Source organism: Bos grunniens, chromosome 12 (genome assembly GCF_055505025.1).
Source record: "Bos grunniens cultivar Pamir isolate PY7600 chromosome 12, Bosgru_T2T1.0, whole genome shotgun sequence".
Lineage (NCBI taxonomy): Eukaryota > Metazoa > Chordata > Mammalia > Artiodactyla > Bovidae > Bos > Bos grunniens.
In genome coordinates this window covers 15,299,139-15,323,662 of record NC_141176.1, presented here as the reverse complement: position 1 = coordinate 15,323,662, position 24,524 = coordinate 15,299,139, and the positions used below count along the sequence as shown (strand labels likewise).

The 24,524-nt window shown below is 44.4% G+C and overlaps 1 long non-coding RNA gene across 8 annotated transcripts in view; it reads right to left on the bottom strand.

Annotated features, from left to right (window-relative positions):
* LOC147361401 (uncharacterized) overlaps positions 1-24,126 on the bottom strand; it is a 45,495-nt gene extending 21,369 nt beyond the window's left edge. For 5 of the 8 annotated variants that reach the window (XR_015137858.1, XR_015137859.1, XR_015137862.1 and 2 more), the window contains exons 1-4: positions 23,939-24,003; positions 10,094-10,525; positions 3,113-3,220; positions 2,891-2,978 (exon numbers count right to left, since the gene is read on the bottom strand). This is a non-coding gene — a long non-coding RNA (uncharacterized LOC147361401). Of the gene's footprint in view, positions 1-2,890; positions 2,979-3,112; positions 3,221-10,093; positions 10,526-23,938 lie in introns of all 8 variants that reach the window. The other 3 variants (XR_015137857.1, XR_015137861.1, XR_015137863.1) reach the window with 3 other exon arrangements.
* Positions 24,127-24,524: the final 398 nt, after the last annotated feature.

The window sequence follows — 24,524 nt, the reverse complement described above, 5'->3', positions numbered from 1 at the left end:
AAGTTGTAAAGCACTATAGAATTTAAAGAATTTTTCATTTAATTAAAAAATAAATATTTAAAAAAATATATATTAAAAAATCATGGTTCCTTCTTTTTTGATTATAAAAGTATTGTATGTTCATTAGGCAGATCCAGGTTTTGTGAGCCACAGAACTTATACAATTTGGGGCTACTTCTTTAAGGGAAAGAATGATAAATCAGGAATATAAAATGAACTATGATTTGATTATTGATTTTGAAGGGCCCCATGCAAGTATGGGGCCTGAAGCTTATGCTTCAGTAGCTTTACATCCAAACTGACCCTGAGGGTTGATACAGAAAATTAAGCCAAATCACATTTAACCTCGCTTCTTTCACTTAACATAATGTTTTAGAGGTTCATCCACGTTACAGGGTATTTTTCTCCTGCAATGCAGGAGACCTGGGTTTTATTCCTGGGTCGGGAAGATCCCCTGGAGAAGGGAATGGCAACCCACTCCAGTATTCTTGCTTGGAGAATCCCATGGACAGAGGAGCCTGGCGGGCCACAGTCTATGGGGTCGCAAGAGTTGGACATGACTGAGCGACTAAGCACACACAAACATCCTAGAGGGTATGTTGACTCTCTTTTGTTTCTGTTTTAAATAACAGTTTTATTAAGATAAAACTCACATACCATTCAGTTCACCTATTTAAAGTGTACAGAGTTGGTGGTTTTCAGTATATTCAGAGTCATGCAGCCATCACCATGATCCATTTCAGAACATTTTCATCCTCCCAAAAAGAAACTCTGTACTCATTAGCCATTGCTTGTCATTTCCTCCAACTCACCTAGCCCTAGGCAAAAATTAATCTACTTTCTGTCTCTATAGATTTGCCCATTCTGGAAATTTGCTATAAATGGAATCATGCAAAATATGGTCTTTTGTGACTGGCTTCTTTCACTTAGCATAATGTTTTAGAAGTTCATCCATGTCACAGGGTGTGTCAGTACTTCACTTTTATTGTTTAATAATATTCTGTTGTATGGATATACTGCACTTTAAAAATCTGTTCATTAGTTGATGTGTTAATTCTGTAACCCCCTGAAGACACAAGTGACAGAATCCTTAAAGAAGGGGAAAATCTAGCCTCCTTAGTGTCATCCTTGGTTTTCTTTCTCCTGTTCCCTCACTTTTCGCCCTCTCTGACACTTCTGGTGTAACAGAAACTAAGAGGCATTGCTGCTGAATGGAGAGTCATCATTATCATTGTGACAAATGTTACTGAGAGTTCAGAGTTCATGGACTTAAGACAGGCCCTGCCTGCAGGTGGGATTCGGCAAGGACATGGACCAGACCCAGGCATTGCTGATGACCACAGTCCATTCCCAGGAGTGATGGATGACAAGTTTGGGGAAAATGGTGGTGGTGGTTGTTGTTGTTCGGTCGCTCAGTCTTGTCCGACTCTTTGTGACCTCATGGACTGCAGCACACCAGGCTTCCCTGTCTATCACAATCTGCCAGAGCTTGCTCAAACTCATATCCATTGAGTTAGTGATGCCATCCCACCATCTCATCCTCTTTCATCCCCTTCTTCTCCTGCCTTCAATCTTTCCCAGCATCAGGGTCTTTTCTAATCAATCAGCTCTTTGCATCAGGTGGCCAAAGTATTTGAGCTTCAGCTTCAGCATCAGGCCTTCCAATGAATATTCAGTACTGATTTCCTTTCCTGGTTTGATCTCCTTGCTGTCCAAGGGACTCCCAAGAGTCTTCTCCATCACCACAGTTCAAGAGCATCAATTCTTCGGTGCTCAGCTTTCTTTATGGTCCAGCTCTCACATCCATACATGACTATAGGAAAAACCATAGATTTGACTAGATGGATCTTTGTTGGGAAAATAATGTCTCTGTTTTTTAATATGCTGTCTAGGTGAGTCACAGCTTTTTGTCCAAAGAGAAAGCATCTTTTAATTTCATGGCTGCAGGCACCATCTGCAGTGATTTTGGAGCCCAAGAAAATGAAGTTTTTCACTCTTTCCATTGTTTCTTCATGAAGTGATGGGACCAGATGCCATGATCTTAGTTTTTTGAATGCTGAGTTTTAAGTCAGCTTTTTAACTCTCCTCTTTCACCTTCATCAAGATGCTCTTTAGTTCCTCTTTGCTTTCTGCCATTAGGGTGGTATCATTAGCATATCTGAGGTTATTGATATTTCTCCTGGGAAACATGGAGAAGATCTCAAACCTGAGGCACCCTGAATGGGTAGGAGGTTTGGAGTTGGGTTGCCTCTTTGCCTCCACCTCTGAAGCTTGTATTTATATTCTTGACTTGGGGAATGGGCATGGAGCCAAGCCTAGCTGGAGCTCAGGGCTTTCTGGAGGATGCTGGCTTTATTATAAGGCTCTAGGGCCAGAGGATGCTGACCTTTGGACTATTTACTTCCATGGTCTGGAAGACACTGGGATGCTTCTGAGTTGCTGACTTCTTACTGTAACAGAGAACAGATTTTCCCCCTAACTCCCACCCTCTTGTGTCTAGGCTGGGCCTGAGATTTAAATTGACACAGGACAGATTAATAGGAGACAAGCATATAGATATTTGAAGTTAATTTTTTTTTCTCTGCATCACAAGCCATATAAGATCTTAGTCCCTTCACCAGGGGTTGAACCTGTGGCTCCTGAAGTGAAAGCATGGAGTCTTAAACACTAGACAACCAGAGAAATCCCCTGATGTTAATATTCCTATGTAGCAGGGAACCTTCAGAGAAAAGAAATGAAGACCCAAAGAAGGAGATGGGCCTGAGAGCTTGTAAGGCATTTCCACAAAGAATGATCGATTTTGGAACTTGACAAGACAGAGGAAGAAAGGATTTGGGTTGGGGCAATAAACTGTGGGAGAGTGACTAGGAACTAGAATGGGGGAACTTACGGAAGATACAGGTCATTTCAGTAGGTTTGTTTGTAGAGATGTATTTCAGCATTGACTCCAAGTCTCCAGTGGTAAGAATGCTCTTGCCCTGGTGCAGAGATGTCAAGGGAAATTTTATGTACTGATTTTAGGTGGAATGGGGGAGTTCAGAGAGCCTCATTCTTCCCCTGCAAGATTTGGTGAGGTATAATTTAGAAGACACACCCGCAGGGCTGCACTTACCAGAGCGGTGACACTTATGTTGGGGGGGCATCCTAGCATCCCTTCCAGGCTGGATGGTCCCCATTCATCCTGAAGCCAGCTCCCCACTCATCCACTTTTGGTGGGAATCTTCAAATGAGTAAATCAGAGAAAGACAAATATCATATGACATCGTTTATATGCAGAATCTCAAATAAAAAAATGATACAAATGAACTTATTTACAAAACAGAAACAGATTCACAGACTTAGAGAATGAACTAGTGGGCACCAGGAGAGAAAGGCTGGGGAGAGGGATAGATCTGGGTTTGGGATAGACACGTATGGGTGTGTGCATGCTCAGTCGCTTCATTCGTTCTGACTCTTTGCATCTTACTCTTACAATCCTATGGACTGTAGCCCATCAGGCTCCTCTGTCCATGGGATTCTCCAGGCAAGAATACTGGAGTGAATTGCCAGGCTCTCCTTCAGGGGATCTTCTTAATCCAGGGATCGAACTCGCGTCTCCTTCATCTCCTGCATTGCAAGCAGGCTCTTTACTCCTGAGCCACAGAGGAAACCCGTGATGTTTACACTGCAGTATTTAAAATGGATAACCAACAAGGACCTACTGTCTAGCACATGGAACTCCACTCAAGGTTATGTGGTAGCCTAGATGGGAGGTGAGTTTGGGGGAGAATGCATACATATATGTGTATGGCTGAATCCCTTCCCTGTTGACCTGAAACTATCACCTTGTTAATAAGCTGTACTCCAATACAAAATAAAAAGTTTAAAAAAATAGATAACAGTGACCTACTGTAAAAAAAGTCATCAAGTGATTATTGAAATAATTTAATAAGTCATATTATTATTCTTATTCATGATTAATTACTGATTAGTCATTTTTTAAAGTTTTTTTTTTATGTGGACCATTTTTAAAGTCTTTATTGAACTGGTTACAATACCGCTTCTGTTTTATGTTTTGTTTTTTTTTTTGGCCACAAGGCATGTGGGATCCTAGCTCCCCAATCTGGGATTGAACCTGTGCCCCCTGCATTGGAAGGCAAAGTCTTAACTGCTAGACCTCCAGGGAAGTCCTTGATCAATCATTTAAATCACACTCTGAAGACAGTGATTGATGAGACGCTGGTTTTCAAAAATAAAAAGTGTAAGGAGAAGGAATGGATAAAAGAACAACAAAAAAAGAAGATCAAAGGGATGTTAATGAAGGGAAGAGGGGGACAGGTGTTGAGAAAACCAGATGTGGCTTTGCTCAAAGAAGCACACTTGTAGAGCCTGCCATTCATTTCTGGGACTCAACTTCTCTCCCCGTTTTCCTTTGGGGCCTCCTTGCTTTCAGTTTGAATGGATAAGAGGTGGAAATTAGGCAACAGGGTTATTCATCACATTGTGGGACTTCATTCCAATGTCCAGGATAATGGATTTAACCTCGAGATAAGGCTTTTTTTTTTTTTTTTTTAAATAAAAGGGAAAGAAAAACACTCTCACAGCAGGCAGTTGTTTTCTCTGGAGGCTCCTGTGGTTTGAATATTATAGGTGGGCAGGTAAATAGATTAGATTTGTACCTGGGGGCTCGCAATGCACAGTGTGTTAGGAGGGCCCAGTTATGGAGTTCAGAGCATTGTTCTTGGGCAGTAATTGGTGGGAGGAGGGGGAATTACTTGTCATCTGATGTGTTTGTGGTGTTGGTCTTGCTATTCTGTTCCTTTGTACTTTTTCACCTTTATTCCTGGTTTTCTTCAGGGCCTGGGCAGAGGGTCCTTCTGAAAACACAACCCACATGGAAAATGCCTGAGAATAAATCTTTATGAAAGATTAAGCATATGAAGGCATCTGGTAGGCATGTTGGTGATCCTTCAAGGATCACTCTATAGGGAAGGAGAGGCAGCAGTGTTCCATGACAGCAGGGAGATTTGCACATGTCACCGGCTCCTCACTCCACCTCCCAGGCCATCCCTGTCACCTCCCCCCACTTACCTGGAATTAGATGTCCCGGTGCCTGCAGCTCGAGGTTTCCGTCTAGCAGAGCACAGTATGTGTGGTCCTGTTCTGCAGCCCTAGGTTTACATCCCTCCACCTCCCACCCCTACAGACAGTAGCCTCCCTAAGGATTTATCTCTGTGTCTCTGGCTTCCCAGGTGGCTTGGCGGTAAAGAATCCGCCTGCCAATGCAGGAGACACAGGAGACCCAGGTTCAATCCCTGGATCTGGAAGATCCCCTGGAGTATGAAATGGCAACCCATTCCAGTATTCTTGCCTGGAAAACTCTATGGACAGAGGAGCCTGGTGGGCTACAGTCCATGGGATCACAAAAGAGTGAGACACAACTGAATGACTGAGCACACACACACTCTGGAACTCAGCACGGTGCCTGTAACTTGGTTCATGTCAGTTTCAGATTTGTCAGTCTGCACCAGGTTCACTAAGTGTCCCCATTTGTAATAATACTTATTAAAAAGCTGTGACGTCACTATGCAGACAAAGGTCTGTATAGTCAAAGCTATGGTTTTTCCAGTAGTCTGTATGGATGTGAAATTTGGACCATAAAGAAGACTGAGAACTGAAGAAATGATACTTTTGAACTGCGGTGTTGAAGAAGACTCTTGAGAGTCCATTGGACAGTAAGGAGATCCAACCAGTCCAGCCTAAAGGAAATGAACCCTGAATATTCATTGGAAGGACTGATGCTGAAGCTGAAGCTCCAATACTTTGGCCACTTGATGTGAAGAACTGACTCATTAGATAAGACCCTGATGGTGGGAAAGATTGAAGACAAAAGGAGAAGGGGAGACAGAGGGTGAGATGGTTAGATAGCATCACCATCTCAATGGAGATGAATCTGAGCAAACCCTGGGAGATTGTGAAGGATAGGGAAGCCTGATGTGCTGCAGTCCGCAGGGTTGAAGAAAGTCAGACACGACTTAGTGATTGAACAGCAACAACAACATAGTAATACTTGCCTTTTCAATGGAATTAACAGATACAAAGAGATAAACAAGGATACTGTATAGCACAGGGAATTATAGTGATTATCTTGTAATAACTTATAATGGAGTATAATCTACAAAAATACAGAATCGCTATACTGTACACCTGAAACTAACACAATGAAAGTGTTTGTTGCTCAGTCATGTCATATTCTTTGCAACTCCATGGACTGCCAGACTCCTCTGTCCATGGAATTCTCCAGGCAAGAATACAGGAATCGATTGCCATTCCCTTCTCCAGGGGATCTTCCCGAGTCAGGGATAGAACCTGGGTCTCCTGCATTGCAGGCAGATTCTTTAGCATCTGATCCAACAGGAATATTGTAAATAAACTCTAATTCAGTGAAAAAGAAGCCATGTTCCCCAGGGCCTTGAATTTTGAAGACAACTAGAATGTCTCATTAACCAGGGATAATGTAACAGCATGCAGCTATATCCATAGGATGCATGCAAGTGCTGTGGTCATATCCCTTTGTCTCAGCCCAGAGGTCACCTACAGCTTTGGTGGGCAATTTTCATCCACTCCTGAAATGGGCATCTTCTAAAACGGCTCCTGGGAGGGTGTCTCCTGGTTATACGCCTAGTGTAAACTCTACTCCTGGAGCATGGGATGGACTGAGGAACTCACTTCTAATGACTACAATCCAACAACAGCGATGGGGTGTTACTTTTGGGATTAGATTTTAAAGACTGTGACCCTGGTCACACTCGCCCTCTCTTGCTCTCTTTGAGGAAAGCCAGCTGTCACGTTGTGAGCTGCTCAATGGAGGGGCCACATGACAAGGAGGGCTTTTCATCAACAGCCAGCAAGGGACTGAGGCCCTTAGGCCACCAGCCTGTGCGGAACTGTATCCTGCCAACTGCCACCTGAGAGAGCCTGCAGTTGGCTCCTCCCCAATTCGTTTTTTAAAAGTTTTATTTATAGTTATATCTTTGGCCATGCTATGGCACATGTGGATTTTAGTTCAGGAATCGAACTTGCACTCCCTGCCTTGGAAATGTGGAGTCTTAACCACTGGGCCACCAGGGACATCCCTCCCTCACAATGTGAACCTTTAGCTGCCTGCAGCCCAGTTATAACCTTGGTTGCAGCATTTTAAGAGATGCTGAGCAGAACGCCCAACTCGGCTGCACCTGGATTCCCAGCCCACAACAACTGGGATATTCATGTGTATTGTTTTAAGCCAGTTAGTTTTGGGGTAGTTTGTGACACAGCCATTGGTAACCAACGCAACTCACCTGCCTGCTTCTCTACGACTGAGGGTGTGCACTTCCCCCAGGAGTGTGGCATGTCCACAAGTGCCCTGGAGCTCATGTTCCCAGGAGATGTCAACCAATGAGGAATGGGGTTTGATAGATATCCCAGTAACCCTTGGGGGCACAGTCCTAAGGTGTATTATACACAATCATTCAGAGGACCCCAGAGGATGGAGCCATAGACATAACCCATTTCTTGAAGATAACCCTTTCTTAGCTTTCTTCCCGTCCCTGCTTTGCTTCGCCTACGTACCATGCTTCCTGGGATCCTCTCCCAAACAAACCACTAGTATCCAACTCATTTTTCAGAGTCTATTTTTTTTTTTTTTTTGAGGAACCTACACTCAGACAAAGCCTGTATATGGTATTTTCCAAAAGTTTCCCTAAGGAATAGGGGAACACAACCCCTACTCAGACACCCTCTAAAAGTCATATTCAACCCTATTATTTAAGGTGATGACAGCTCTCTAGATTAGGATGAAAAGTCGTAGGATTAGCCTGAGCACTTTTGCAATACTTTCTATGTCTTCTGTCATTTCGTAAATCTAAACATCTGCTCCGCAATCCTAAGTCCTGGGACTTGTGACAATGACAACCGCAAACAACACATGCTTTAGAGTCTGGGATCTAGAGGTCCCAGCAATTAAGTAGTGAAGCTGTGTGGTTGGTCTCCAGAGATGCTGCGGATGTTGATGCCAAAGAGAAGGGCTGGTGGTCCATTTCTCACTGCAAGGGCCTCTGCCGGCGCCTCCACTGGCTCTCTTGGTGCTGTTCGTAGGCCTGTTACTGAGTTGTCCTGCCTGCCGAAGTCACAGACTTTTCCTTCCTCCAGTAGTGTTTGGGCTCCATGTTTGAGGGCTAGTTGAATGTGACCTTACTGCTGGGACACTGTAACATAAGGGAAGGTTGAAAATACTTTCTGGAGTAATGATGGGAACTGTAGAAAGGAGAACTTGAAACTCATTGCCCCTTTTAATTAGCTGCTGGGTATAATGCTAGCTCAGTGGATTCTAAGCTGGGGCCGACTTTGCCCCCTTTCTGGAACATTTGGCACTATCTGGAGACTTTTTAAAAAGTTTTAAGATTTTATTTTGATGCAGATCATTTGAAAGTCTTTATTGAAGCTGTTAGAATTTGGCTTCCGTTTTATGTTTTGATGTGGGGGCCTTTTGAGGTATGTCACATCTTAGCTGCATGGTCAAGGATCGAACCTGCACTCCTGGTATTGGAAGGTGAAGTCTTACCTACTGGACTGCCAGGGAAGTCCCTCTGGAGACATTTTTAATGGTCACAGCTTGGGGGAAGGGTTTTACCTACTGGCACATAGTAGGTAGAGACCAAGGATGCTGCTAAATATCCTGCGATACGCCATGCAGCCCCTCAACAAAGGATTATACAGCCCCAAGTGTCAACAGTGTCGAGGCTGAGAAACCCTGAATACCACAAGAATCTCTCCAAAAATAAAAGTGGAAGGATATGGGTTTTACATCATGCTGTTTACAGATGCAATCAATTTAGAAGTGAAAGAGCAACTTAAAAAAAAAAGTCAGAAAGCAGTGGTCTGTTGAGGAGACAGAAAATCCCAGTGGTTAACAGCACAGAGGTGAAGTCAAATGGAAGTGAGCTGGACGTCGGGGTCTGTGTTCACTTGGTCTCTGACTTGGAGCAATTGACCTCTCTCAGTATCAGCTTCCTTGTTTGTAACCCAGGTACAGTCATGGGGCCTGCCTGATTGAATGGTGATAAATAATCGAGGGGCACGTGTAAAGTATCTGGTACAAAGCATAGCATCCAGGGAGCGCCCAATAACTGGAAGAAAGATAGAGGCTTGGCAGGAAAGAACAGAAGCCTGGAATTTCAGTGCCAAGGGTCTATTGTTTCGGAGGAACCTACACTCAGGACTTTTCTGGTGGCTCAGTGGTAAAGAATCCACCTGCCAATGCAGGAGACTCAGGTTCGATCCCTGGGTTGGAAGATCCCCTGGAGAAAGAAATGGCAACTCACTCCAGTATTCTTGCCTGGGAAATCCGATGGACAGAGGAGCCTGGTAGGCTATAGTCCATGGGGTCTCAAAGAGTTGGACATGACTTAGCAACAGGCAGATAGGGATTCCCTGGTGACTCAGCACTAATGAATCTGCCTGTCAATGCAGGAGAGACAGGTTCGACACCTGATCCAGGAAGATCCCCTGGAGATGGAAATGGCAAACCACTCCAGTCTTCTTGCCTGGAAATCCCCATGGACAAAGGAGCCTGGCAGGCTATAGTCCATAGGTTTGCAAAGAGTCAGACATGACTGAGCGACTGAATGATGCTCAGATAAAGCCCCTATATGGTATTTTCCAGAAGTTTTCCTAGGGAATAGAGGAATAAAACCCCTATTCAGACACCCTCCAAAAGTTGTATTCAACCCTATTATTTAAGGCTGTATTAAGGTTGTATTTCTCAACACGGCATTGAGAAAAGGGAGTGTCTGTTCTCAAAAATATTTAGTATTAGGATGGAATCCTCTCTGAAACCCTGCCTGCGAAATCACCCCAGAATCTGCCTTCCCACCCAGACCTCGGTCATCTGAATTCCGACTGGTTTTGGTTTTCATTTTTCAGGATTTGTTCCTTGAGTGTAAATAAACAATCCATGGCTGGGCCTGTGGAGGCCTTCCCATGAAGGAGGGCACTCTCCCCCAGAGTTGGAGCGCACACAAGGAGGCCAGGGCGCCCGCCCGCGCCCGCGCGCCTCAGAGCCGGGGCGGGTTACCTCAGGGAGACCGCCGCGCACGACGCAGCCCAAGACAAATAAACGCTGACCCTTCTCGCGCTGAAATTCAGGCCATGAGGCCTCAGGAGAAGAATGATTCCTCACAGGCTGGGAGGTCTCCTGAAAGAGTCTGGTAGCTGGCTTCTGAGAGACAGGGGGAGAGAGGGAGAGAGATGGACAGAGAGACGGAAAGAAGACCGGGGCAGGGGGAGAATGGGGAAGAGAGGGAGGGAAGGACAGACAGACAGACAGTGAGAGACAGGGAGGAAGGGAGAGAGAGACAGAGAGGAGAGAGAGGAGAAGGAGGGAAGGAGACAGACAGAGACAGGGAGGAAGGGAGAGAGAGACAGAGAGGAGAGAGAGGAGAGGGAAGGAAGGAGACAGACAGACAGACAGTCAGAGATAGGAAGGGAGAGAGAGACAGAGAGGAGACTGAGGAGAGGGAGGAAAGGAGACAGACAGACAGAGACAGAGGGAAGGAGGGAGAGATTTGTTAGTTCATCAGCCCCACAGTTTTAGAGTCTGCACAGAATATCCTATAAAGAAAGAAAAGAAAGAGTGAATTCGCTCAGTCGTGTCTGACTCTTTGCAACCCCATGGACTGTAGCCCAGCTGGCTCCTCCATCCATCCATGGGATTTTCCAGGCAAGAGTACTGGAGTGGGTTGCCATTTCCTTCTCCAGGGAATCTTCCTGGCCCAGGAATTGAACCTGGGTCTCCAGCATTGTAGGCAGATGCTTTTACCATCTGAGCCACCAGGGAAGTCCTCAAATATCCTGTATGAACTCATCAACTGTGCTACTTAATCAAAAGAATAGTGGAATTCTAATGATGGCCATGACTCTTTCTATCATTCTCTGTTAGCTAAGAACATTGTCATCAGATTTTTTTTTTTTTTTACTGTCACTGGTTATTTCTACTCAGGGCTAGAAACGCAAATCTTATGTTTTAAGATGACAAAACTGCTCTCCATTCTCTCCCGCTAATGGATGTAAATGAGCCGAGTCTCAGTTTCCCCATCAGGCAATTAATATCTCTATCTCACAGCACATCGTTTAAAAAGCAGGATGCACGTATAGGATCCTTCTGCCATTCTCCTCGCGCGTGAAGAGGTTGGCACAGACCATTTTCCCGTTTCCGTTGGGAAATATAAGCCAATAAATTTGCTGCCTGACAAAGCCGTGTGCCCATCACCTTCTGTGGCAGGGGCAGAGATGACCCAACAGGCTGGCGTCTGATCAATTTTTTCCATTTATGTGAGTAGGGGAAATGACTCGTAGCTAAGAAACCTGACCCGTCCCAGATGTAAGACAGGCTGGCTTGCCTGGGCTACTTAAACCAGACCGGACTCTGCGGACGGGGAGCACAATGACCCGGGTAGAATCCGTACCTATCATGTGTCCTCGGGCAGGTCAAGCCCCTCCACAGAGCCTGGGGTCCATTCTCCTCTTCAAGCTTGGCCGCCCGGGTGCAATTTGAAGTCCCCTCGGTGACAGTTACCAACATTCATTGCGGAAAACAGACTCGGATCTGTCCCCTCCTTCTCCCACTGGCATCATTGGCCGAAAATTGATCTTCAGGATTCCCGAAGCTGTGGTCAGCGCCCTCAGCACTAAGGGTGGGGCTGCCAGGCACCAGAACTTCAGGGACACATCTGAAAACCCGTGGTGTTTTCCTAGTAGCTGTATTCAGACAAAAGGTGGCCACTCCATTCTGGAAAAGCTGGCAGGAGGGGCGTCTGAGAGACAGCACACTTCCTGCAACCTTCTTCAAGAGTACATCTTGGAGACTTTCCTGGCAGTCCAGTGGTTAAGACTCTGCAGTGCCAACAGAGGGGGTGCAGGTTCGATCCCTGGTGGGAGAACTAATATTCCCACATGCCATGGGCCAGAGCCAAGAGATTAAAACAAATGAACAAACGCAAAGACTAGAGCTTGAAGCAACGCTGCATCCTGAGACCAGAGCCTCTGAATTGAGGGATCGGCCTTCCTCCTAACACTCCTGTTTGCACATCTGCCTTTAAGGAGCAGCTTTTCCAGGCCAGGAATTCGATTTTACGGTTGTCAGCAGTGGTCCTGGAGTGGAATGTGGAGGGGGAGGGAGGCTGGTGGGTGACAGCGAACATGCTTGACGTCCCCCTTTGAACGGTGCAGCCTGGCCATTTCCTGTTCCATCTTCATGTGGCTACAGGATGGCGATGTTTGGGAATGTTCTTTTTTTTTTTTTGGCTCAAACTGTGCAGCATGTGAGATCTAAGTTCCCCAACCAGGGATCAAGCCCGTGCCCCCCTGCACTGGAAGTGCAGAGTCTTAACCACTGCACCACTAGGGAAGTCCCCTAGGGACGTACCGTTACCTCTCAGCGGTGTTTACATCCTGGATTGGAGCCTCACCAGGGCACGTGCAAGTGATGGGTGATATGCGTAGGACTAGGAGCCTCCAAACCAGAAGCAAGAAGAAAAGAGGGAGGGTCATTTATTATGCGATTAAGCAAAAAAGCCAAATAAAAATATTGTGACCTGTATCCCCAAGTGTGTGTCAGTAAAAACAGAACATGGTTGACTCAACCAGGAAGCCATGCCATGGGTACCCACTGTCATCCTCAACGATGGAGCTCATGCTGAACGCTGGCAGACGCAGGGGTTCTTTCTCCCAACCCCGGAAGCTCTCCTGAAACTTTGCTCACAAGACTAGTTTAGCACTTCCACTGCAATATCACCAGGTCTGAGACTGGAAGCCCACTGAGGGCAGGAGCCATGCTTTTTTATTTTTATTTTAATTTAAAAATTTTTGGCTGCCCAGAGTGTTTGTCACAGTTTGCAGTACACAGGCTTTACAGTGTGTGGACTCAATAGTTGGGGCACATGCTTAGTTGCCCACAGCACGTGGGATCTTAGAACCTGAACCACTATACTGGAAGGCAGAGTCTCAACCACTGGACCACCAGAGAAGTCCCCCAAGCCGAATTCTTGTTATCTGTTTCCTCAGTTTTGAGGACACAGTGTAAACAACCCAGGCACGTTGCAAGTTAAATTAATGACTCTTTGAAGCAGCATCCCAGAAACAAGAATTCCGACAGGTCAAGTCGTCTGAGAATGAGCCCCAAAGGTGAGATTTGGCCTGAGCTTTGAAGAAGAATCAAGGGAGAGAGGGCTGAGGAAGGAGTGGTACTCAAAGCCCCCTCCCCACTTACCCCACCCAGACCTGAGCATGAGGGACCTGGCAGAAGTGGAAGCGAAGACGCATGGACGCATGAGAGGTGAGTTCAGGGCTGGTTGCCGCATGGGAGGAAAAGCAAAGGCTCATGGTAAAGGAAAGAGGAACTCACCCCAGTATTCTTGCCTGGAGAATCCCATGGACAGAGGAGCCTGGTGGGCTAAGGTCTGTGGGGTCACAAAGAGTCGGACACGAGTGAATGCCTGAGCACACGCAACTGGAAAAGTGGATCAGAGCCTTGGATTCGAAGAGTTTTGAAAAACTGTTAACGCCTTTTTACTTGATTCTTATCATTTTTTTTTCCCACCAGTGATTGTGTGAGCTTGGGGTTGAGATGGGTGAAGTGGCTGTGTGCTTGAATCCCCCAGGAGACTGCGGAGACGAGATGATCCTCAGGCCCCAAGTTCTGGAGGCAGGAACGGGTGTCCTGACCTGCTCTGGCTACAGGTGGCCCCAAGTGACCACCCCTGCTTCTCTGTTCCTGTGGCTCCAACAAAGGCTCCTTCCAGCTACACCGCCTGCCCTCCACCCTGCACCAGCCTTGTCCTGGCTTCAGGGGGCAGGGAGGAGACCGCACAGATTTGTGACTTCAGAACAGGAGGGGGCGCCGGTAGGGGGACAGAGGGATGGAGCTACCCTGACCAGCAGGAGTTGGCTAGATCAGACAGGGGCCCTGGTGAGGCTGCAGCTGAGTGTGGCTGAATCCAGAAGCCAGCAGCCCCCTGGGAAAGGCGCTGAGCCCAGATCAGACCTCTCACATACACATTCACAAAATGCTTTTACTTGGTTTGCAGCATAGACATCCCTTGGTGTTGTGCAAGTTCAGCGAATTACTGGGGATCTAGATGCCTCTTTTATTCCAGTTAATCAGATTATCTTGACTGATTAAATAGGATTTGTTAATAACATTCATGTATGAGCCGTGGAGAGCTTTATTAATAAGTCATTATGTTGGGGACTTTAAATACCTGGCCTTCAAAAGCAATTCCAAGTTGTTTATGTCTCTCGGACTTCTGGACTCTCTAAGAAAATGGCTTATGCCTGGTGTATTACATTCCTGCAACACTCAAAGACCTCACTGAAAAAAAAAAACCAGGGCTACGTCCCAAGCCTTGACAAAGCAAACTACTGCTCTGAAAGGTATGTTCTTCAGTTTTTCTTTGTGTGTTTTTTTTTTTTCCTGATCTTTCTTTAGAAGACTTGTCCTCTTGAGTGGTTCTTGGTGAAGAAATGTATAACAATACAAAACAGGCCCCTCTGGGTGATGATGGATACATGCGGTCTGTTCTTCTCATGTTAGAGACAGGATCCCATAAATTGCTTGCCTACTATGCTCCCTCATGGAGGGAGGAAGTGAGTTAAGGAGCTGAGTGAGCAAGTGTTGGAGTCCAGAGGCCTCAACTTTCTTAGTTTAATTATCTCTGTAATTAACTCCACGGTTGATGACAGCAAGTGAGCCGGGCTGTGACGATCGAATGGAGGCTTGGAGTCAGGAGGGGTTGAAGTCCTGGCTTTTCCGGGTGGTAAACCTGGCCCAGTTGGTGATTCGGTGCCTCGGTTCCCTCATCTATCCCCACCTGTGTGTTTTAGGATTAAATGAGTTATCATATGTAAAGTGTTTAGGACAGGGCCTGGCACGTTTTGGGATCTCACTGCATGGAGGCTTCTGTAATGTCCAGCTGGTTGCTGTTACTGCTTTGATGGACAGAGCTGCAGGCAGGCACCTATACTGAGAGCTTCCCCGCCTCTTCAACAGATTCATTATGTGGAGAATGAAGGACACGGAAACCATTCTTAGCGGGGCGCACAGGATATCAGGCAGGTGTCACCTACTCATGGGCTCTCAAAAGCCAAGCAGGCCACTTCTGCTCTGAGAGAAGTGGAGGCTCTGACAAGGCACATGGGAGCCCCAGGCATTGGAGAGGGCAGATCTGTCTAAAGGCATTCAAGGGCAATGTTAAAGACACTCTGTAGGGGACTTCCAGGGGTCCAGTGGTTAAGACTCTGCCCTCCCAGTACAGGGGCCTGGGTTCTGTCACTGATCGGGGAACTAGATCCCACCTACTGCAACTAAAGATTCCACGTGCCACGGCTAAGACCTGGCACAGCCGAATAAATAAATATTTGTAAAAATCATGAAATACAAAAGCAGCAACAACAAAAAACACTCTGTGGGCTGTATAGCCCTTCACACTATATCCTGCCCAGAGCTGATATAATTACAGTTGCCTCTCTGAATCCAGGAATATGGACTCGTGTATATGGAAGGCTGAATATATTCATTGTACGATACCATGTGATGCTACAAAGGACTTGAACATCAGTGGATTTTCATATCTGAGGAGATCCTGGGGCCAATCCCCCATGGATCCCAAGGGATGACTGTACTGAGTTTTGAAGTGAAAAGGCAGGTAGGATGGGTTAAAACCATCCTCAGAGAAGAACTGAGGAAACTATATTATGGCCAAAATAAAGGTGGAAACTCCTATCCTTTGGACCTGGGGTGGTCTATCCAGTCCCCCGGGGGTTCAGTTCAGTCGTTCAGTTGTGTCCGACTCTTTGTGACCCCATGAACCGCAGCACGCCAGGCCTCCCTGTCCATCACCAACTCCCAGAGTCTACCCAAACCCATGTCCATCGAGTCGCTGATGCCATCCAACCATCTCATCTCCTGTTGTCTCCTTCTCCTCCTGCCCTCAATCTTTCCCAGCATTAGGGTCTTTTCAAATGAGTCAGCTCTTTGCATCAGGTGGCCAAAGTATTGGAGTTTCAGCTTCAACATCAGTCCTTCCAATGAACACTCAGGGTTGATCTCCTTCAGAATGGACTGGTTGGATCTCCTTGCAGTCCAAGGGACTCTCAAGAGTCTTCTCCAACACCACTGTTCAAAAGCATCAATTCTTCTGTGCTCAGCTTTCTTTATAGTCCAACTCTCACATCCATACATGACCACTGGAAAAACCATAGCCTTGACTAGACGGACCTTTTTTGCCAAAGTAATGTCTCTGCTTTTGAATATGCTATCTAGGTTGGTCATAACTTTTCTTCCAAGGAGCAAGCATCTTTCAATTTCATGGCTGCAATCACCATCTGCAGTGAGTTTGGAACCCAGAAAAATAAAGTCAGCCACTGTTTCCACCGTTTCCCCATCTATTTCCCATGAATTGATGGGACCAGATGCGATGATCTTCGTTTCCTGAATGTTGAGCTTTAAGCCAACTTTTTCACTCTCACTCTCCTCTTTCACTTTCATCAAGAGACTCTTTAGTTCTTTTTCACTTTCTACCATAAGGGTGGTGTCATCCGCATATCTGAGGTTATTGATATTTCTCCCGGCAATCTTGATTCCAGCTTGTGCTTCTTCCAGTCCAGCGTTTCTCATGATGTACTCTGCATAGAAGTTAAATAAGCAGGGTGACAATATACAGCCTTGACGGACTCCTTTTCCTATTTGGAACCAGTCTGTTGTTCCACGTCCAGTTCTAATTGTTGCTTCCTAACCTGCATACAAATTTCTCAAGAGGCAGGTCAGGTGGTCTGGTATGCCCATCTCTTGAAGAATTTTCCACAGTTTATTGTGATCCACACAGTCAAAGGCTTTGGCATAGTCAATACAGCAGAAATAGATGTTTTTCTGGAACTCTCTTGCTTTTTCGATGATTCAATGGATGTTGGCAATTTGATCTCTGATTCCTCTGCCTTTTCTAAAACCAACTTGAACATCTGAAAGTTCATGGTTCACGTATTGCTGAAGCCTGGTTTGGAGAATTTTGAGCATTACTTTACTAGCATGTGAGATGAGTGCAATTGTGCGGTAGTTTGAGCATTCTTTGGCATTGCTTTTCTTTGGGATTGGAATGAAAACTGACCTTTTCCAGTCCTGTGGCCACTGCTGAGTTTTCCAAATTTGCTGGCATATTGAGGGCAGCATTTTCACAGCATCATCTTCCAGGATTTGAAATAGTTCAACTGGAATTCCATCACCTCCACTAGCTTTGTTCGTAGTGATGCTTCCTAAGGCCCACTTGACTTCACATTCCAGGATGTCTGGCTCTAGGTGAGTGAGCACACCATCGTGATTCTCTGGGTCGTGGGGTGGGGGGAACCTGGATGTAGAGCCTGGATAACACTGGGAGCCTCTCCCTGTCACCTGATTAGCACCCTTGTTTTATCTATTTCCTCTTCCTCCATTTCTTCTTGCCTCATGTTTTATTTCTCTTTATCTTTACTTCCCAAGTTTGTGTCCTTCCTTCTCCCCACCCAAGGCCTAGCATGGTGCTCAAGGCTGCCTAGGGCCACTGTGAAGAGTCAGTCATTCTGAACTGGGGGAGGAGGCAATGTGGGTTCATGAATGTTCTAATGGGCCACTCTAATAGCAGAATATTAGTATCTTAAAATATTAATTCTGGGAAGAGGCATTAGCAAAGCAAGGAGGCCTGAGTAGCAAAATATGAAAGCTCAAAGAAGAGTTGAAGAAAAGTATAAAACCAGAATGCCAATGAACTTAATTTCTGTTTCTTCTCAGCAGACACCAGAAACTACTCAGAGACATAAACTCATTTTCTGTGCTATAAATAATACACAAAAAGAAATCATTTCTTGGTCTTAGCTAGTAATCCACTGTATTTGGTTAAGTCATCCCCAGCCCTTATAATCTGCTAAATTTCTCAAAGTAAACCATAAAATAGTCTTTGGATGAAGTTACATTAGCTACAAACATCAGCAAGAACCACACCCTGATCATCACATGGGAGAAATGGATCCCGACTAGCTGAAGAACAAGAAGTTAAAGGGAATAAACCAGCCTCCCAACAAAGGAAAGAAAGCAAATAGCCCAACAAGAAAAATAAGAAATACGAGACACATGACTGTGAATGAGACTGAGGTGGTGAGGAATCGTGGGGAAAATATGGCTGGCTGGCCCATTTTAAGTATAATGTGAGAAATACAGTCTATGGGTGTCACATTGTGAATATGACCCCCGGACGTAAGTTTAGTGTCAGGATGCTGTCCAAGTGCATGCTCAGTCGTGTCTGACTCTTTGAGACCCCATGGACTGCAGCCTGCCAGGCTCCTCTGTCCATGGGATTTTCCAGGGAGGAATGCTGGAGTGGGGTGCCATTTCCTTCTCCAGGGGATCTTCCCGACCCAGGGATCAAACCTGAGTCTCTTGCATCTCTTGCATTGCAGGTGAATTCTTTACCACTGAGCCATCTGGGAAGCCCAGTGTCAAGATGACTGGAACTCAGAATCTGATTCTCTTTGTACCTCTTTAGTCTTAGATGTGCTAATTCACCTTCCTGTGCATTAGTTCCCTCATTTGGAAAATGAGTATGATAGCATCATGAAGATCACATGAGTTAATGTAAGTGAGTTACCTAGACCAATACTCGGACAGAAGCAAATCTGAAAGTGGTAGCTGTTTTATTGGTTGGGGCCGATAAAATCACCTACCATAATAAAGTTTTCTCCAAATCTAATTAACTACGTGAGGCGTTCCCTCTTCCTCCGTGATTCGGTCGCATTCTGCTTCACTCTTTAGAAGAAAGAGCTAAGCATGGAGCATCTTTCTTCACACTCTTACCCTCCTCTCAGTTTATTGCCCTTTGAATTTTGGTATAATAGTTGTTTTATTGCAATTTCTCTTCCTTAAAAGTACCCTCTGCTTCTAGAAATACATGTATCTCTGTTTCTCCCTTTGAGATTCCAATACAATGACTTTTTTTTTTTTTTTAAACTGAAGGAGAACTGCTTTACAATGTTGTGTTGGTTTCTGTCATACAACAACATGAATCAGCCGTAAATATACACGTATCCTCTCCCTCCTGAACCTCCCTCTTACCCACCACCCCACCCCACCCCTCTAGGTTGTCACAGAGCCCTGGGTTGAGCTCTCTGTGTTATACGGCAACTTCCCACTAGCTATGTTATATATTATAGTGTATACATGTCAATGCTACTCTCTCCATTAGCCCCTTCCACTCCTTCCCCAGCTGTGTCCACAAGTCTGCTCTCTATGTCTTCATCTCTATTCCTGCCCTGCAAACAGGTTCATCAGTATCATTATTCTAGATTACATCTATACATGTTAATATATATTTGTTTTTCTCTTTCTGACTTACTTTACTCTGTATAATGGGCTCTAGGTTCATCTACCTCACTAGAGCTGACTCAAATTTGTTCCTTTTTATGGCTGAGTAATATTCCATTGTATATATATGCCACAGCTTCTTTATCCATCCATCTGAATGACATATGTATTTCTATATGACATAACTCCAACAGAAATGAAAAGATGACAGCAACAGATTTTGGAAGGTGGTAAGCACTTGGACGAATGTTGGCTAACTTGGCTGACCTGAAGTGTCAGAGTCCTAGGCCAACGGTGGGGAGAACAGAAAAGCAGCCCAGTTTTTTAGAGGACAGTCAAAGGCTCAGGAATTCATGATACAGGTATTTAGGGGACTGGATTTGAAGGTGAGGCTAGAAACATGAATATTGATGAAAAGTTCATTTGAGAGGTAATTTGATTCCTAAACATCTTCTCTTGCCTGTGTAGCCTAGGGACTATTCTTTACCCATTCCTGAAGAAGATGAGTGTTATTCTCTTAAGACGATAAGGCGGGGGGAAATGTCAGGCACAGCTGAGAGTGGGGATCCTCTAGAAAAGGGGACTGGCTCCCAGCTCTTTTTCCTCACTAAGCTTCCAGAATATTGACAGCCAGGCAGGAGAGCAGATAATCCTTTTCTGGGAATTTGGGGTCGCTAAGAGTCTTTGGAAGGAATGATGTTAAAGCTGAAACTCCAGTACTTTGGCCACCTCGTGCGAACAGTTGACTCATTGGAAAAGACTCTGATGCTGGGAGGGATTGGGGGCAGGAGGAGAAGGGGATGACAGAGGATGAGATGGCTGGATGGCATCACTGACTCGATGGACGTGAGTCTGAGTGAACTCCGGGAGTTGGTGATGGACAGGGAGGCCTGGTGAGCTGCGATTCATGGGGTTGCAAAGAGTCGGACATGACTGAGCGACTGAACTGAACTGAACTGAACTGAAGAGTCGGACACGACTGAGTGACTTCACTTCACTTCACTTCACTTCAAGAGAAAAGACCTAAAGATACTAATATCAGAGTTTTCCTAAGGTGAGGTCCCAGTCAGATCTTCTTACACTGAAGCTCAAATCAAATAAGCCCCATCCATGTGCTCAGAGCTTATAAACAGAGCTGAAAGCTTTGTTCTTAAATATGAGCAGACAACCAACGATTACTAGACAATTGAGATAAGCATTTAAAAATAAAGATGGAGACCAAAATAAACAAATAACAATAATAATAATAATAATAACTTGGAGAGATAGAGATCATGTGAGAAAACACTTAATATTCTCAGAGAAAACATCCATGAAACAAGAAGCGGATGCTGTAAAATATCAAAGAAATAAAAGAGAGCTTTTGAAAATTAAAACCACTATTGCTGAAATGGAAAACTCACTAGAGGGGTTGGAAGATAAAGTTGCAAAATATCTCAGAAAGTAGGCCACCAAGGTGGGAGAGAGGGAAAAGAGAGAAAAGATATGGCTAGAAAAATAGAGGGAATGAAATCATCATTAAATGAAGAAAATTTCATAGAATGGCATGCCGAGGACAACGGGTGAAAATAATCCCACCTTAAGGTACATCATCACTGGGACTTCCCTGGTGGTCCAGTGGTTAAGAATCTACCTTCCAATGCAGAGGACGCAGGTTTGACCCCTGGTCAAGGATCTACTATAAGATTCCACATACCGAGGGGCAACTAGGCCCCTGTGCCACAACTGCTGAGCTGGTGAGCCCCAGGGAAGACCCATTGCAGCGCCCCACACCAAAAGTTCATCATCCTTAGTTTTCAGACTACTTCAAGGGAAGAGACCATAGGCCTCCAGAGAGGAAAACCAAGCTACAAAGGACTGGACATCTGAATGGCTGTTTTTCTCCATAAGAATTCTGAAATATAATAATGGATTGATGCCATCAAGATTCTGAGGTACAGTTGCATCTAGAAGAGGACTCTATATATCTAGTCAAATCCCAACCGAGAGGGTAGCATAAAAACATTTTCCGGCTCATGAAATGTTTAATTTCCAAGCGCTCTTTGTTGAAAATCTCCTGGCAGAGTTAAGATAAAGGGCGACCTGACTTTGGGAACAGGAGATCTCAGTGATCTCCCTCAGCTTCTGGATGAGGGAGAGGAATCTTTGTGAGGCATAAGGAAAACCAGATGGATTGGAGCAGTCGAGGTTTCCAGGAGAGGACTTTCAGATGACAATGACACAAGAGTTGATAACATCTAATGTCTTGATTCAGACAGCTGAATGTCTGTAGATAATTCTTGACTACATTGGTGGACAGGTTCAGATTGACTCAATAGCAATACCGACAAAACCAAGCAAAGGAAATAATGATGAACACTTGGCCAAACATAGTGCAGAAAGTAATCAGAGAATAATATTATTATCCTTATGCAATCACTGATTACTGATCTAACCAAAGTTACACATGCACACATAGACTGACAGATAATATATTGAGAGGATATATGAGTGAATATTTTTTACATCTTTTTTAAATTGAAGCATAGTTGATGTGCAATGTTCTGTTAATTTCTGTTGTACATCAAAGTGATTCAGTTATATATGTATATATAGCTTTGCTGTACATCAAACTGATTCAGTTATATATATATATGTATTATATATAACTTTGATGTACAGCAGAAATTAACAGAACATTGCAAATCAACTATGCTTCAATTTTTAAAAGATGTAAAAAAATTCACTCTCTCTCTCTCTATATATATATACATTCTTTTTAACAATATTCTTTTCTGTTACGATTTATCATAGAATATTGAATAGAATTCCTTGTGCTATACAGTAGGACCTTGTGGTTTATCCATTCTGTGTATAATAGGTTTGCATCTGCTAACCCCAACTCCAGTATTCATGCCTGAAAATCCCCTGGACAGAGAAGCCTGGCAGGCTACAGTCCATGGGGTCGCAAGAGTGGGACACAACTGAGCGACTAAACCACGACCACCAACCCCAAACACCCATTCCATCCCTCCGCCAGGCCCCTCCCCCTTGGCAACTGCAAGCCTGTTAGATGTACCAGTGTATCGATGGAGTATAAGTGAGCTGAATTCTCACCTTTCATAGTGGAAAGACAGTGTATAATGTTTTCATCTAGGAAAAAAGTAATCTCAATAATTGGGCTGAATAAAAAGCTAGAAAAATATTAGACACATAATTAGAGAAATAAACTATTAGGGATATGATGATGGCCGGAGAAGGCAATGGCACCCCACTCCAGTACTTTTGCCTAGAAAATCCCATGGACGGAGGAGCCTCCATGGACTAGGACCCCTCTAGTTCATGGGGTCGCTAGAGTCGGACACGACTGAGTGACTTCACTTTCACTTTTCACTTTCATGCATTGGAGAAGGAAATGGCAACCCACTCCAGTGTTCTTGCCTGGAGAATCCCAGGGACGGGGGAGCCTGGTAGGCTGCCGTCTATGGGGTCACACAGAGTTGGACACGGCTGAAGTGACTTAGCCTAGCCTAGCCTATGATGATGGCAAGAGAATCAGCTGAAAAAGTGAGAAAGTAGTTGCCTCTGCAAGGAAAAGAAGTGAGAGGGGATGGGTGTGACTGCTGTTTCTGCAGTAAGCCTTGTAAAAGGATTCCACTCTTTAAACGTGTGTGTGCTCAGCTCGGATAGAAAGAAACAAACAAAAGAAACAAACAAAAAGTCACAGATGTGACTCTCACATCCCCAACCGTTTTATCTTTGACAATTTAATCCGCATGTATTGCCGCAATTTTACATATTACTCACTGGAAATAATGCATTGTTTCTGGTCTGTGTAACTGTGCCTTTCCTAACTGCATCACCTTCCTCAAGGAATTTACTTTTGGATATGTTGGAAATTCAGTTTGAAATTTGTGTTTCAAATTTTGTTTTGGTTGTTCCTCTTGAATCTCCCCATTAGCATCAGCAGATAGTCTATTTTTTTCTGGTTGGTTTTTCAGAAAAGAGCTCATCTCTAGTCTGTCCTCTACAAGTTTCTTTAGCAAATAACTTTAAGGTTTGATGTCTTTGGGTCTGCGGGAGGCATGTTTGTTCCTTTTCTCTTGTATCCACATTAGTGCTATTTTTTGGTGGTGAAATGACTGATAAATACATAAAATCAAAAGAGGAACTTGAAGATTGCCTAAGATTAGAAGTATGTGTTTATGTTAGTGATAGGAATTACACTTCTAGGATGGTTCTAAGAACAATCAGAGATGAAGTTAAAGATGTTCCTATAAAGATATCCATCAAAGCCTTATTTATGACAGAAAAACATTGTAATGTACTTAACATCTAACTCGAGGGGATTATAGTACATGCAAAGGACTGAGCTGAATGTAGCCATTAGGAAACATGCTAAGGAGACTATCTATTGTTATGGAAATATAATCTGTTGCTAAATGAAATAAATAGACCAGTAGACCAAAAGACCTTGTGTAGCAGTGCTTAGTTTTTGTAAAAAAATTTCTATCTATGGTAAATGTAAAAGAAAGGAAAGTCATATATTAAAATACTTACAGTGGTTCTTGCTGGCAAATGAGACCTTAAGTGACATTTCCTTTGTTGTGTTGCTCCCCAAGCTTTCTCCATGGAGCATGAATACATCTCGTAGTTAGGGGGAAAGTGCAGTTTAAAAACAAAGTCAAATGAAACATAGAGCCAGCTTTATTTTTCTTGCCACTGGGAAGAATTGGCTTTGCTGGCATTAAGATGATGGGAGGAAAGAGAGTAGAAATCCTTTTGATCAATGCTATCTTTTGCATGGCTTTGGATTTGGAAGGTTGACATATTCAGGGCAGGTTGTATTATTTGTTCTGGCAGTGTGAGTAGACTTGTTTCTTATCTTACCCTGGATTCTTCGGATTACTGCCATTTTAAAGTAGTTTATAACAGTATGGCTACTCAAACCATTCTAAGCTATCAGATTTAATAGATTTGCTACTTAACTTAAATCAAAGGCTCTCTAATTGGAGAGTTGAGTAACCTGCCAGTTCCTAGGCAATTAGAAGATTAGACTCCCTATATGTTTTTCCTCTACTTGCTTAGACAAGAGGCTTTTTGTTACCGTATAAATCTTTAATGCTAGGCTTGAAGCAGTGATTAC